This window comes from Phascolarctos cinereus, unplaced genomic scaffold (assembly GCF_003287225.1).
Source record: "Phascolarctos cinereus isolate Bilbo 61053 unplaced genomic scaffold, phaCin_HiC Scaffold_4;HRSCAF=312, whole genome shotgun sequence".
Taxonomy (NCBI): domain Eukaryota; kingdom Metazoa; phylum Chordata; class Mammalia; order Diprotodontia; family Phascolarctidae; genus Phascolarctos; species Phascolarctos cinereus.
Window position 1 is genome coordinate 631,532,188 of NW_027555847.1, and position 14,730 is coordinate 631,546,917.

Consider the following 14,730-nt stretch of genomic DNA (forward strand, 5'->3'; position numbering starts at 1 on the left):
CCACTTAGAGGGTACCATTCTCTAACAACAGTAACAAAAGCAGCAGCAACAATAACAAATCTTGAAACGTCTCCTAGTGCCTGGCATGATGCCTTGCATCTATTAAATGATAATATGCTGAATTCAAATTAATAAACATACCAACATTTGCATGGTCTTTCACATGCATCGTGTCATTTGATCCCTAGAACAACTCTTTGAGCTTGGCAAGGCAGGTCTTATTTTTACTGTTAAGAAAACAGAGCCTCAGAAGGGTTAAGTGATAACTGAGGTTACACAGTTAGTGACAAAATCCAGACCACAATTCCTCCTGGTATAGTGTTCTTTCTTCTATAATAATAGCTGACATTGATGCAGTGCTTTATCTATATAGCTTTTGGAGAGAGAGCAGGAGAGATGATGATACAGTGCTTTCAGTTGTATGTGCTTAGAAGGCAGCCATACCATCCCTCATCATTCCTCTCCATTACTGTTTCATCGCCTTATTTATTATCTTGTTCTGGGTTCAAAGGAAGTCTAGATAGCATGCTCTGGGGTATTTCCAGGTTAACCAATATTGTAGAAACTCTCTGTACAGCTTTGTCCCTAACCCCAGACTAATACCAGGAAAAACTTTTCTGTGATGAGCAAGCTTTCCTTCCCTTAAGTTTGAACTGTGAACTTCTTGTGGTTGTTTGGTCATTTCAGCTGTGATCAACTCTTTGTGACCCCATTTGGGGTTTTCTTGGCAAAGATCTTGGAGTAGTTTGCCATTTCCTTTTCCAGCTCATTTTATAGATAAGGAAACTGAGACACACAGGTGACTCGCCCAAGGTCACATACCTACTGAGTATCTGAGGCCAAATTTGAACTCAAGTCTTCCTGACTCCAGGCCTGGTGATCTATCTACAGAGTTACCTAACTGCCCTAATTTACAGGCTTAGCCAAAATCACTGTTAATAATCATGTCTTTTAAGAAGAGTATCAGATAATATGAAAATACAAATAAACATTAAAATGAGATACAGGTGGCTGAGTTGAGATTTGCAGCGAGGAGCACCTCCTTATTTCTTCCTATATATTCCTCCAAGCCTGTCTGAAGGGGGTTTCTGAAGAAAGGAATGGACATTTAAATTCTTCTACGTGGAAAAGTCCCTAGCATTGAGCTCTGGAAAAACAGGGAAAATAGAAGAATCTATTTACTAGATGTAGCTTTTACCAATTGCTATAACTGCCAGTCTGGCCTGCTCTCAGTTCCTTGTATATATTATGTCCTCTTCCTGTCTGCTTCATATACTTATCACTTGTGTCTTGTTCTTGACTCTCCATCTCTTTTATACAACACCCATAACTCCTCAAGACCCCAAGAAACCCAAAGCAAAATAATCCTCCTGAATGTCTGCAAATAGTCTAGCTCAAAGATTCTCTTTCACCCTGGGAAAATCCTACAAAGCCCCCGTGAACCTAGGTCCTGGCTATCTGGGGCTACAATTATAGTATTTCATTTGATTTTCAATACAACCCCATGAAGTGGATATATTACCTTTATCTTATAAATGAGAAAACTGAGGCTCCAAGGGGTCAAATGACTTTTAAAAAAAAGTAATATTGACTTTATTATATAGTTGGTTTTTCCCTTTTTTTCTCTTTTTTAAAGCAAGCTATAATATTGTCTACTATCTCTTTAAAGGGAATCTCTTCCAACTTGCCTCCTATTAGAAATTAAACAGATCCATTTATTTGCTTGTAACCCATGAGGGCTAAACCACTTTCCTCTTCCTGCCCCCCAGGTAAGTGGATTAATAAGTGAATGTTCCAGCAGTTAATGGGGCCCTTGGCCACACAGCCTAGTAAGTATGGGATAAGGGATTTGAACTCAGGTGTCTCAACTTCAAGATCCAGCATCCTTTTTATAATATCATGCTGCCTTTTGTAACTCCAAACTGTCTCATTTTTCACTTGCCCATCTGGATAGGTGTAGAATAGTTGTTAAAGACCTCAGTCCTTTGTTTTCAGTGCCATGAAGAAAATTATTGGAGTCATGGAATCAGAAACTACATATAGTCAATGGGGGGGAGCCATTTTATGTGGGAGTTAATGTTGGGATGTAAATGTTAGGTTCTAAAGGGCACCTAGTATAGAGAAAAGATTGCCGTACTTGGAAGGAGTTTCAGCTATGCTGCTTACTTGGTGACCTTCTCTGGGCCTTGGCTTCCTCATCTGTAAAATAAGTACTTAATAAATGTTTGTTGATTGATTAATTGCAAGTCACTTAACCTCAGTGCCCTAAGAAACTCTCTAAGACTATAAATTAGGAGGGGCTGGTGTGCATCAGTGGAGAGAGTACAGGTCTAGGCTGAAGAAAACACAAAAAGCTAGTAAATGGGTCACCTGGATGGTCTCATGACTTTCAAGGTCACAGCTTTAGACTCCAGAGGATTTTCCCACTTGCAAGACCTGCAGCTGCCAGCTCAGACCCTGAGTCCAATAATTCAATTCAATTCAATAGGCATTTACTAAGTTACCAAACCCTGTGGCCCATACCAGGATACAAAGACTGAAACAAAGCAAAACAGAAACAGTCCCTGCCCACTAGGAGCTTCACTTACAAGAGCAGAACATATGTTGTATATAGCCTTTGAAACACTGACCCCCAAGGAGAAAACCTTTAGAGTGTCCTAACTCTGAGGTATGTTTTTGTTCTAGCTTTTAACTTCAGGTTCCAAACTGAAGATTAACAATATAAATCCTCTCTGAGAAGGAAGCTAAAGATGGTTCAGAGACCTTCCCCTTCACCCCCATTTTCCCCTCCCCCTCACTCTTTCTCAATACCCACCTTCCCTGGGTCTGACAGACATTTCAAGTTAGGAACAACACATTTTTAGCAATTCCAAAGGGGAGGGGGAAAAAAAGAGAAAAAAGAAATAAAATCCAGCAATTCACTTCTAATTGCACACTCACTTCATTACATAGCCAGGTGCTGAGATGGAAAACTTGTTTGAACACATGGTTGAAATTTTTGCCTTTCTATGTATCCCCAGTGCTTTGCACAGTGCCTGGCAAAAAGCAGGTGTTTAAAATGCTTGTTGAGTTGATGGGTAAACATGATAGTTCTAAGTAAATTGGGGTGCGATGCGGTTCAGAAAAGAATTTGAAGTTTGTGTGTGGGAGAGGTCGGGGAAGTAGACATCTTTTGAATGACCTCAGCACCACCTTCTATTACATCCTGGGTAGTGGAGCAAGGAAACTGATTCTAACCCATCACTAAAAAAATATTGCTCTCTCGGGGTTTAATTCTGCAAATTCCATTGGCTTTAATGGGGGCATAACCTTGCAGAATCCCTGCACCCCAAAGAGAGAGAGAGATGTCTCTCCCTCCTGTGTGTTGGGGTGGGGTGTGTGGCTTATATATTTTGGGACTCTTCCCAGTTGATTTAAGAATCTGAACCCTGCACTTTGCACGGAGTCACTTCTCAAAAAATATTTCGGCTGTGTAGATGACGTAGGTGCGTCAACTCCATTTGATGAACGGGGAAGGTGTCCGTAATTTTATATGTAAATCATGGACCCAACAGAGTATTTAGAGCACTTTCCTTTGCCTTACTCCGGATTAATCAATTCTACGCATGCAAGCAGGCGGGGCTTCTCTTCCACTGTAAGGGTGGAGGTCTCTTCGGAGGTCTCCCGCTTAACTTCCCCGCCCCAGCCCAAGTCCCAGCGAGCAGCTGGGCCCGCCCAGCCGGAGTTCGGGGAGTGCCCGCCCCTCCCTGCCCAAGCCCGGCTCGGGGAGAAAAATCCCAGCTGCAGGCTGCTGTCCTCCCTTCACCAGCCGCTCGGGAACCTGTAGGAATGACGGAACTTTGGGGGGAACCAAGCCCAGAAAGATGCTGCAAAGCTACCAGGAGACCGGAAAACATCCAGGGCTTCTCACAAGTAGTCCCTGGGCTGGGGGTGTCAGCCAGCTCCACCCTCTTTAGCTGGAGCCCGGGCCCCTCCCCAGATTTTTCCTGTTTGTCTCTTCCTCCGAGAGCTATAGAAATCGAGCTAATTTAAATTGCAATTTCCTGAGACTTTCCCATTCCCAGAGCAGAAATCACCCAGCCGGCTCCTCCAAAAGCTTAGACTATTTATAATTTCAGCCTTGGCAAGACAGAGCCGCAATTACCCTCACACTCCCCTCCCCCTAAAAAAAAATCCATAAGGGTAAGTGGATGTAGTACTCACATAGACATGTTTCCTTTGGGTCGTGTGGCCCCGACAGCCAGAACTGAGAGCCGTTCTCCGGTTTTACCCTAGCCATCTGTTTGCAGGAGCTAGCAGCATCTCGGGGAGGATTCAGTGCATTCAGATTTGTAAATCACAGCAGGTGCATAAACTGGGGCTGACTCATGCAGAATACAGATAGACCCGAAGGCGGCGGCGGCGGCGGTGGCGGTGGCGGTTCAGTGCTTCCTGCTCCTGACAGCGCGGGGCTTGTTTCTGCTTCTGCTGCTGCTGCTACTGGTGGTGGTGGTGGTGCTGCTGCTGCTGTTCTGAACCTTCAGGAGAGGCCCTTTCCTAATGGCCTCCTGGGGAAGTTGAACTCTCGGAATCAAGGGATTGTGTGCTGAAAACTTTGACATCAGATTAACAAGACAAATATATACTATACTCAGAAGTCTATCTCTCTTCCCCTTTCTCTTCTGACTTCTCTTTTCCTCCTTTCCCTCTCTCCTGCTCTGTCTCCCTTTTTATCCCCTTTCTCCCCCTAATTCTCCTTCCTACCCTCCTCTCTTTTCTCCTTTCTTTCTGTTTCTTCACCAGTTCTCTTTCCTCCCCTCTTTCTGTTTTTTCTTCCCCCTTCTCTTTCCCTTCATTCTTCCCTCCATTCTCTTTCCTTTCTTTCTCTTTCTGTTTGTCTCTTTTCACCCTTCCTCCTTTTTCCTTCTGACTCTGACCCTGTCTCTATCCCTCTGTCCCTCTTCTCTCCTCCCTTTCCTTCTTTCTGTCTGTCTCTGTATTTCTCCCTCTCTCTCCTTCCTTCTCTCTGCCTGCTTTCTTCCCACTTTCTTTCTCTATTTCCCTCTCTCTTTCTCTTTTCACTCCTCTCCCTCCTATCTCTCTTTTTCCATTCCCATCTCTTTCTTTCTCTACCTTTCTTTCTTCCTCTTTTCCTTTCTTTTCATCCCTCCTTCCTCTTTCCCTCCCTATTTTTGTCTCCCTTTCTTTTCATATCTCTCCCTGTCTCATCACCTCCTTCCTTCCACCAAAACCAACAAGGTTTCCTTTGATCTATTATTGGAATGATATATTTAACTCTGTGAATAGGAATAGTCAGTGCTTAATGGTCAGTAGCTGAAATTTGGTCCAGTGGAAGGAGCTCAAGTCACAATACTGGTTTGAAATGCATTTGGTATATGTGTAATGTTCAGAAAGTTGCTTAAACTTCCTGGACATTAGTTTCCTCATCTGTGAAATAAGGGAGCTGGAGAAGATGGCCTTCTTCAAAATCCATGGATCTATGTACATAAACATGGGTAGCTAGGTGTCATAGTGAATAGAGTGCTAGGCTTAAAGTCAGGAAGACTCATCTTCCTGACCTGAAATCAGGCCTCAGACACTTATTAGCTGTGTCACCCTGTGCAAATCACTTCATCCTGTTTGCCTCAGTTTCTTCAACCATAAAATGAGCTGGAGAAGGAAATGGCAAACTACTCCAGTATCTTTGCCAAGAAAAACCCCAATGAAGTCGCAAAGAGTTGGACATGACTGAAACAACTGAGCAACAGCAACATGTACATAACGCACATCTGAGAAAGGTTATCACTAGGCCAGTGAAGCATTTGTGGAATACCCACAGAACCCTTGCTTCTCTGAGCCAGAGGCTGTCCTGTGCTCACTTGCACAATGCTAAGCTCCTGCTCCAGCGCAGGAATATTGCCAAAACTGAGCTCCAGCACGCTGCCAAAGATAAATGATTGCTGGAGAGGGAAATTCCATATTATAAGTAACAGCCAACGCAAATGCTCCGGAACTGAAGCTATAAAATAAATCAGAGACAGCCCTAATAACTGCCTTCACCGTTCACTTGAGCCTTCCAGATGTTGGGCTCTTGGATGAGGATTGTGGCCCAGCGGACATCACTGATGTGGCTGTGCCTTTCTTTAGAAGATAAGGTCTAAAAGCTGTGGGTGGAAAGAATGATTGAAAGAGGCAAGTGTTTCTAAATTGCCCTGTATCATCTGGCAAAGAGCCTAATGGGAACAGGAAGAGGAACTGGAATGGTTCTCTTCCTTCACTTTCTTACTTCCTTCCTCCTTTCCCCTTGCAGATGCCAAGCCCAGCCTGAGGTGGGTCTGCTTGCTGCTTGCTCTAGACCCCAAGAGCGGAGAGTGCAGAAAATAAGTTGGGGTGGGGGTGGGATAAAGGAAGAGTAGAGTAAGAAAACAAAAGAGAGGTAGAAAGAGAAATACAGAAGGGGAAACCGGAGAAGAATCAGGAGAAACAAGATAAGAGTGAGAAAGCAGAAAAGAATGAGAAAATTTATCCATCCATTCACAAATATTTATTAAAGGCAAGATACTCTGCTAGGATTCTCTGAATACAAAGATAATTGTGACACCCGGAGTTTAAGGAGTTTACAATTTAAAAGGGATAGGTGGATATAGTAGTAGGTATTTAATACATTTTTGTTGATTAATTGGAGTGGGGGAAGATATGAATACAGAGAGAAAGAGAGAAGAAGAAGAAGAAGAAGAAGAAGAAGAAGAAGAAGAAGAAGAAGAAGAAGAAGAAGAAAAGAAGAAGAAAAAGAAGAAGAAGAAGAAGAAGAAGAAGAAAGAATGTGATATAGTGGTATGTACATTAACTAGGACAAAATTTAAAAAATTGAATTTATTGAAATACAATAAATCTTATAATTTCTCATATCTTAAAACCCTTTCATTATGCAATATGTACTTTTGCTTCAGTCACTTGTTTTATAAGATTTAGCATTCAGTTCACAAGAGAATAATAATAATAGTCAGATTTTACATAGCACTTTCAGGTTTGCAAAGTATATATGTGATCTTATTTAATACAACACTGAAGGATAGGTGCTGTTATTCTCTTCATTTTACAGATGAGAAAATTGAGGCTCAGGGAACATAGTTGACTTGCTCAGAGACAAATATCTAAGCAAGTTTCTGAGGCAGATTTGAACTCAGGTCTTCCTGACTCCCAGTCCAGTGCTCCATCCACTGTGCCACCTAGCAGATTTTGACACATGTTCACCATGAAACCATTTTTTGATTACTTTGAATAATAAATGTACATAAACCTTTGACAATCAGTCCATTTTTCAAGTCTTGTCCAAAGGTTTTCATTGAGGTTTAAATTAGGTAAGTTCTCAGGCCATTGAAGCATGTTTATCTCTATCTTCTGCATACATTTTAAAATCTTTCATGACATGTGGCAAGGTAAAAGGTGATGTTCCATTTGGGAATTTCTATGATTCTAGAACAATTCCAATTCTCAGCATAGCAATATAATTATGAGTTCATCAGTGGCTTTGAGAGGGCAAGACTCCCAGGCCTACTGGAAGTAAAAAAAAATCCTTCAAATATTTATTCCAGTACAAATTTTTACAAGCCAATGAAGATGCTCAGATCTTACAAGCTAAACTGGACTTAAGGGTAGGCTGGAGCCAGCTCAAAACTACTCTAGGAGAGCTGATTGTTAAATTTTCAGTGTGAGCTTTTATACCTCAGAAATGGACAAACTTGACAAAATTGACAAATACTACAAATCAGGGCTTGATTTATTGTTTCATGTATTACGCAAACTACAGCCTGTAGGCCACACAAAAACCATTCTTGGCTCTCAGGCTGTACAAAAATAGGTGGCATGTAGGATTTGATTTGGAAGCTGTAGTATGCTGACCCCTGGAAAGTGCTGGGAAAAATATTAATTATACAAATTAAACTTAAATGTATTAAAACTATTTTTTTCTTAAGAAAGCTGGTTGTTAAACATTTACCAGCACACCTCTGACTGGATGTCTTCAGATAATGGTTATGATATAGAAAAGTGAGCTTTAGCATTAAAAAAGGCTTTTACCCAATCTTCAATACTCTAGCCTTTGTGTTATCTTGCCTAAGACAAGCATTTTTTAATTTCATGACAAAGGTTAGTAGCTGGTTTTTTTTTTTAATGTTTGTTTTTACTGGCCTTCTTACTGTTCTCCCAAAGTCAGGAAGCTGTGCTATAGAGAAATCATTAACAGTGCCTCCAGCTACTAGGTTCCTCTGAAAGTTTTTAATTATTTTCTGAGAATTAGGATATTTTATTACAGTAATTTGTCAGTTGACAATATTTTTATATTTTTCAATTAACTTTGTGTTTTGATGCAACTGATCCTGTTTCATTGTGGACTTGAATGATCCTTGAAATCCTTTCATTTCTACATAATATTTCTAACAGTCATTGAAGTGTATTCTTTAAGAGTTATGCTTTTTACCTGTTTTCTTGGAGTAACATCTATTCTTGAAAAAAAACTCCAACAAATTAAAATCATAATGAAATAGAGCAACGAAACACATGGCATGAAATCCAGTATTCGATGGCCAGAGAGCTCACTAAAGATATGGAAACCAGGTCAGTCTGATTTCATCTGGTCAAGCCCAGAAGTTCTGAGTCAGATGAGAGTCAATAGAAGTATACTTATATGATTGCTGCTGTCAGAAAATGAAATCATAGCAAAATTATTTAATGATCTAAGTAATTCACACAATACTGTAAGTACACTGATGAGGACTTGTCCAAAGTGCTGTGAAGAATTTGAGGAGGGAGAAACTCTTACTCCAGCAGTACTCATGGAAGGTTTGGCTTTGAAGGAAGTAAGGAATGGTAAGAGATGGAGCTTGTGATGGTGCTGGTGCAGGGGGAGAGTCCACTCCAGGTATGGGGAGAGAGAGAGAGAGAGAGAGGAGAGAGAGAGAGAGAGAGAGAGAGAGAGAGAGAGAGAGAGAGCAGTAGTACAAGCACAGTAAGCCAGTATGGTTTAACTGTAGAGTATGTGTAGGGGAGCAGTAGGAGGTAAGACTGGAAAAGTAGGTTGGGGCTAGATTGTGGAGGGGTTTGGATATCAAAACTAGGAGAAGAGATGCACTACAAACACCAAGAGGGTCAGTGTTCTTCTTGAGGTCTTAGGGCTATTTAATGTTTTTTTCCTCACTATATCCCCTGTGCCTTGCACAGTGCCTAGAACATAGCAGCTTAACAAATGCTCATTGAACAGTCTCTGCCTTTTGGGAGATTACACCACATATGCTAAGATATAAAGTGTATAGGTAGATAAATACAAAGTAATACAAAATAATTTCAAAAGGTAGAGCACACCAAGAACTGGGGAGAGCAAGTAAAACTGATGCAGAAGTGAGAGTTTAAGAAGTAGAAGTAAAGGAGTGTTTTCCAGGCATGGGACACAGCTTATGCACAGTCTCAGAGGTGGTAGATAAAATGTTATGTGGGTGATAAGTAGGCCAATTTGACTGGAATGTAAGTGCATGAGGGGGAGTGATGTGAAATAGGTCTGGAAAGACAGAATTATAAAAGTGAGAGTTGGAAGGGATCTTGCAGATGTAGTCCAACCCCTTCACAGTTGAGAAAGCTAAAGGGAGGCTAAATGATTTGCCCAGTTATTTCAGCTCTACTGACTCTAAGGTCTAGTGTTTTTCCCACTATGACAATTGATACCACTGAGATCAGAAGTAAGAGAAGATGGTAGGGTGCTGGCCCTCTCCCACTAAGGGTCATGCAGCTCTGGCCTCATGTGGATGGACCTAGGTACTTGCCTGTGGGAGTCTTTCCTCTAAAGAGAAGTGTGAGGTTCCATGAGGTTTATGCTGTTTGACTCTATCTCCTCATCCAAGAGCCCCAGGAAAAATCAAAAAGAACTTAGGTTTTGATTGAAGTCTATGGTTTCCCTAAAAGGAAATAGAAAGCTACAATGTAGATCAGGTATAGGACAGCCATATATTTCCTCCACACATAAGAAATAAGCCAAAAACAAACAAACAAACAAACAAAACTAACAAACCATAAAAGACTCCAAAACGCACACTGGTAAAGGCTTAAATATGACACAGTAACTATTATAAGCAATTATTATACTCTTCTAGTAGGATGATACTTAAAACATTAAAACATGATACATTTATTGGGAAACTTTTTTTGGGAGTCCTGACAGATGTTTCACGTTCACCTTGGCTCTGTACTGCCTAAACAGTTGCCTCCATGTCTTCTGGAAGGCTAGGCCAAGGCTCATACTCATTCTCCTGTTAATGGTCATCTCCTCCTAAAATAGGGGCTCTTAAGCTGGAGTTCATGGATCCCCAAGGGATCTGTAGATAGATTCCAAAGCATCAGTTATTTAAATTTTTTTTATAAATATATTTCAATATAATTGGTTTCCTTTGTAATCCTATTTTGTACACTTAAAAACATTCTGAGAAGGGGTCCATAGGCTTCACCAGACTCTCAAATGGGTCTATGACATAAAAAAAGTTGAGAACCCTTGTTCTATAAGGGTTGTGAAACTGCAGGGTGGGGAAACTCCAGAAATGTAACATGACTGACTAAGGTACCCGGAATACTCATGACCACTTAGCCACTCCACCAAAATTTATCTTTGTCATTGAGGTTTGGTCACCTATGATAGGGGAAAGACACATAAAGTCAAAGAGGTGTCTGGGGACCAGAACACTAGCTCTGTCCACTGTAGGTAGTATATTCACTAAATATCATGTGATCAGTCATCCTTGTTGAACATAGGGAAGAAGAGGAGAGGGGGAGAGGGAGGCCCACTTTCTTCTCTAGACCATTCCCCTAACCCTTTTCCCAAGACCTAGAGAAAGAATTCCTAGCTGCATGTTCAAGAGAGAGGAAGGAAAAGAGTGAAAACAGAAGCTATCACCCCTTTAAAGTGTACTGAACAGACCCCTCTTCCAGATTAATTGTCTTTTGATGCCTCTTTCTCTCCCTGCTTCTGTCATAGGAACCAAGGGCTTGCTGTGTCATTCCAAATCCATAAGGCCTTTACTACTAACCTCCACATGGGGTCTCCTGGAAGTGTCCCAGAGTCTGGCAGATGGGGAGTATTGAGCTAAGCTGATTACCTCATTATACTACTATGCCATTAAAAAAAAAAGATTGGGACCAGATGATGTACCACTTTAGAAGTTAAAAGAGGAATTTGCATGTTATCCTAGAGGCAATGGGAGACTCACTGAAATTTCTTCATCAAGGAAGGGTCATGGTTAGGCCTATTCTTTCTCTGCTCACTTTGTGGAAGATGGATTGAAAGCAGAAAGATTTGAGGCAGAGACATCAATTAGGAGACTATTGCTATAGTCCAGCCAAGAGGTGATAAGGACCTGAATTAGGGCAGGGGCAGTGTGAGCAGAGCATTGGGAACAGATATAAGAAATGTGGTGGTTTAATATATATGACCAGGCAGTTGTTTGGATATGGGGCAGCAGGTCAGGGGTGAGGGGGTCTGGGAAGGATCAAGAATGATCTGGAGGTTGTAAATATGGGTTACAGGCCATGATGTACGGGTAAATGTTTGACAAGCAGCTCTCAAAAAAAAAGTATATTTTACACACTTTTCAACATTTTCTATCAATTTTTAAAAGTCTAGATAATTAACAAAACAATAAATTAAATCCTGATTTGTAGCATTTGCAGATATCTGAGATGCAAATGCTCACAATAAAAGTTTAACAATCAACTCTCTAGCAAGCCAGTTGAATACACTCTGGTTACAGGAAGGATGATGGTATCCTTGACAGAAATCAAGAAATTTGGAAGAGGAATAGGGTAACTCCACAGCAACTATTACAGTGCTCTACATCTATAGATCATAGAACAACAGCATCTAAACCTGTTAGGGACTTTAGACAAAAGCTAGTTCAACCATCCCATTTTAAAGATGAGGAAACTTGTGCTTCGGAGAATGGAGTGATTTACTTAAGGTCACACAGGTTGTAAATAGGAGATGGGATTTGTAGAGTTAATGATGAATGGAAGAGTGAGAGATGATATTTCTTACTGGTTTTATACCTGCTGAGAAGAGTATAATTGTAAAAAATATCTTATCTGTTTATTGCATTTTAATATTCAAAACACTTATTTATTGTCTAATTTTATTAGATAATAAGTAATAACTTATCAGCTAATTTTATCTGTATAACAATTTCCATAGGTAGGTAGAATATGTTTTATTATACTTATTTTACCAAGTAAGAAACTGAGGTAAGAATGATGAAGTGAGTTACCTGGTATTAATGAAAGAACTGAAACTAGAAAACAGATGTCCTGACTCTAGAGTCTAAATAGTCAATACTTTATGACACTATTCTTTATAGTATAATATAGTAATAATAATAGCTAGCATTTATTATAATGCTTTGAGTTTTACAAAGTACTTTATACATATTATCTCATTTGATCCTTACAACAACTTTGGGAGGTAGGTGCTGTTAGTATTCCCATTTTACAGATGAGGAAACTGAAGCAAACAAGTCAAATGTCTTGGCCAGTGACACTGCTAAGTAAATGTCTAAAGCAAGATTCAAACCCAGGTGTTCCAGATTCTAAGTCCAATGAAATTTGTGTCCTCTGAAAATGAATGAAGTGTAGTTCCACAATAAGATTTTATTATTGAAGATTTGTGATCTTCACACTGTGAATCTTCACATCTTCTCTTGCGGGTGGTGACTGGGGAAACATGTCAAACACAAGGAGGCCCAAGAATAAGGCAGGACTTAAAAAAAATTAAAATTGGCAAAGTCAGTCTTCAACCCCATTTTCCTTTTTTTGCACCTTTTCCCTATCCCAGGTGATATCAAGATGACTTTTTATTTTTCTCAAGATCTCTATGGAAAAAATGAAAACAAAACAAAACAACTCAATCATACTAAGTGAGATATGGCTAGAAGATACCACCTTTAGGGGTACTTGCATTTTAAAAGGACATAAATTCTGAAGGCAAAGGAATGAAGTTCTAATGGTGTAATTTCAAAGATCAGAGAGTGAACAAAGGTAAAGGGAATGACATAGGGAGGTAATGTCTTGGAAAGACCTTTGGACTTGTCAACTGGGTTTGAGTTGTGATTGCCTCAACTTTCTTATGAATAAAATGAGGATAATACTTGCCCTCCTTCTTCTCTCTCTTCCCCTCTCTCTTCCCCTCCTTCTTCCTTTCCTTTTTGTCCTCCTTCTTCTCCTTTGGCCAGTAAACCTGATAGAAATTCAGGGGTATGCTGGAGTGGCTTCTGAGATTACTAATATCACATTTGGTTTCCCATTTTGTAGATTGTCTAGACTTAACAAAGTGATGGAGAAAGTGTTAATAATACAGATTAAACTTAAAAAATGTGTCATGCATATATTCTCCCCTACCCCCAAGCCTGTTAAACGTTAACCAGCATGCCCCTGGAAATGACTCCTGAACTTCTAATAAAGAGTCCTTTGTTTAGAAAAGATCCCTTTGATTTGTCCAAAGCCAGGATTATGCAAGGAGCTGGGAAAAGGTAGAGCACAAAAGACACCACTTCCTATAACCCTTCTTATGCTCTGATTTCTTTGCTGTCAGCTAGACCAAGTTGAAGAGTTAGAGCTCTGTCCCTGGCATGAAGCAAGGGGACCATCTGGAAAGTGGATAAGTTTTGCCCATTGTTGCTTCAGTTAATGGCTTGATCCCAAAGGTGCTTTGGCTCCCTGTGGTGCTGAAGAAAAAGAATAAATCATGTTCTGATGGCTGTTATTTGGAATCTAGCCACAACCAGCCTGAGGGGTGGGTGGGTAAAGCTTTGGAGGCCTTGAATAACAAGAAGACAGCTGTGTAGGTAAATGGCATCTCCTGAATCTACTGAGAGACACACCCAATAAAGGAGAAAAAAGATTTAAAAAAACAAACAAACAAACAAGGCAAATGAAGCTATAAATGAGTACTTCTGGGATCTGTGATTTAATTGGTCTGGATATTTCCTTTGCTGGTGTAGATCACCATCTCTTGGATGTCTTAGTCTTCATGAATTGTTTTGGCCAAAAAAATTTAGCACCTGGTGGTCAACCTTCTGATGATGAATATCTATGATTTGAACTATGAAAAATGAACATCTCTGACTTTTATCTTGGATAACAAAAACCAAGTGTATCATGGGACCATACTTAAATCCTTTTCACCTTGGTAGGGTGTACCAGAACTCTTACACCATATGCATAGCTCTAGAGAATCCAGGGTCAGCCAGCCCTGTGCTAAGATGATGCATTGGAGGAGGACTTTAATGGAGTGATTACTCTATGGGGGCAGCTAGGTGACTCAGTGGATAGAACTTCCAGCCTGGAGTCAGGAAGACCTGAGTTCAAATCCAGCCTCAGATACTTACTAGCTATAGGACTCTGGGCAAGTCACTTAACCCTGTTTGCTTTAGTTTCCTCCTCTGTAAAATAAGCTGGAGAAGAAAATGGCAAACCATTCCAATACCTTTGCCACAAAAACTCCAAATGGGTTACAAAGAGTCAGATACAACTGAAACAACTAAACAGAAACAATTATTCTATTTTGGGGAGAGGGAAGAAACAAATCTATGGTTTTGGCAGAGTAATACTAAAGTCAAGTTTGTCATTCAAGGCTAGCCTGATGGGAAGAGATGTGTAGGAGGAGAAAGTGGAATAGCAGGGTCTGGTACTGGAAAGGCTCCTTCTGACTAAAAAGACTCTCTC

The 14,730-nt window shown here is 40.5% G+C and overlaps 1 protein-coding gene across 1 annotated transcript in view; it reads right to left on the reverse strand.

Annotated features, from left to right (window-relative positions):
- The window catches only part of ASAP1 (ArfGAP with SH3 domain, ankyrin repeat and PH domain 1), a 606,833-nt gene extending 602,404 nt beyond the window's left edge, over window positions 1-4,429 (reverse strand). Inside the window, exon 1 of the mRNA XM_078153734.1 lies at window positions 4,204-4,429. The gene's annotated coding sequence lies outside the window, so the exon portion shown is untranslated. The remainder of the gene's footprint in view (window positions 1-4,203) is intronic.
- Window positions 4,430-14,730: the final 10,301 nt, after the last annotated feature.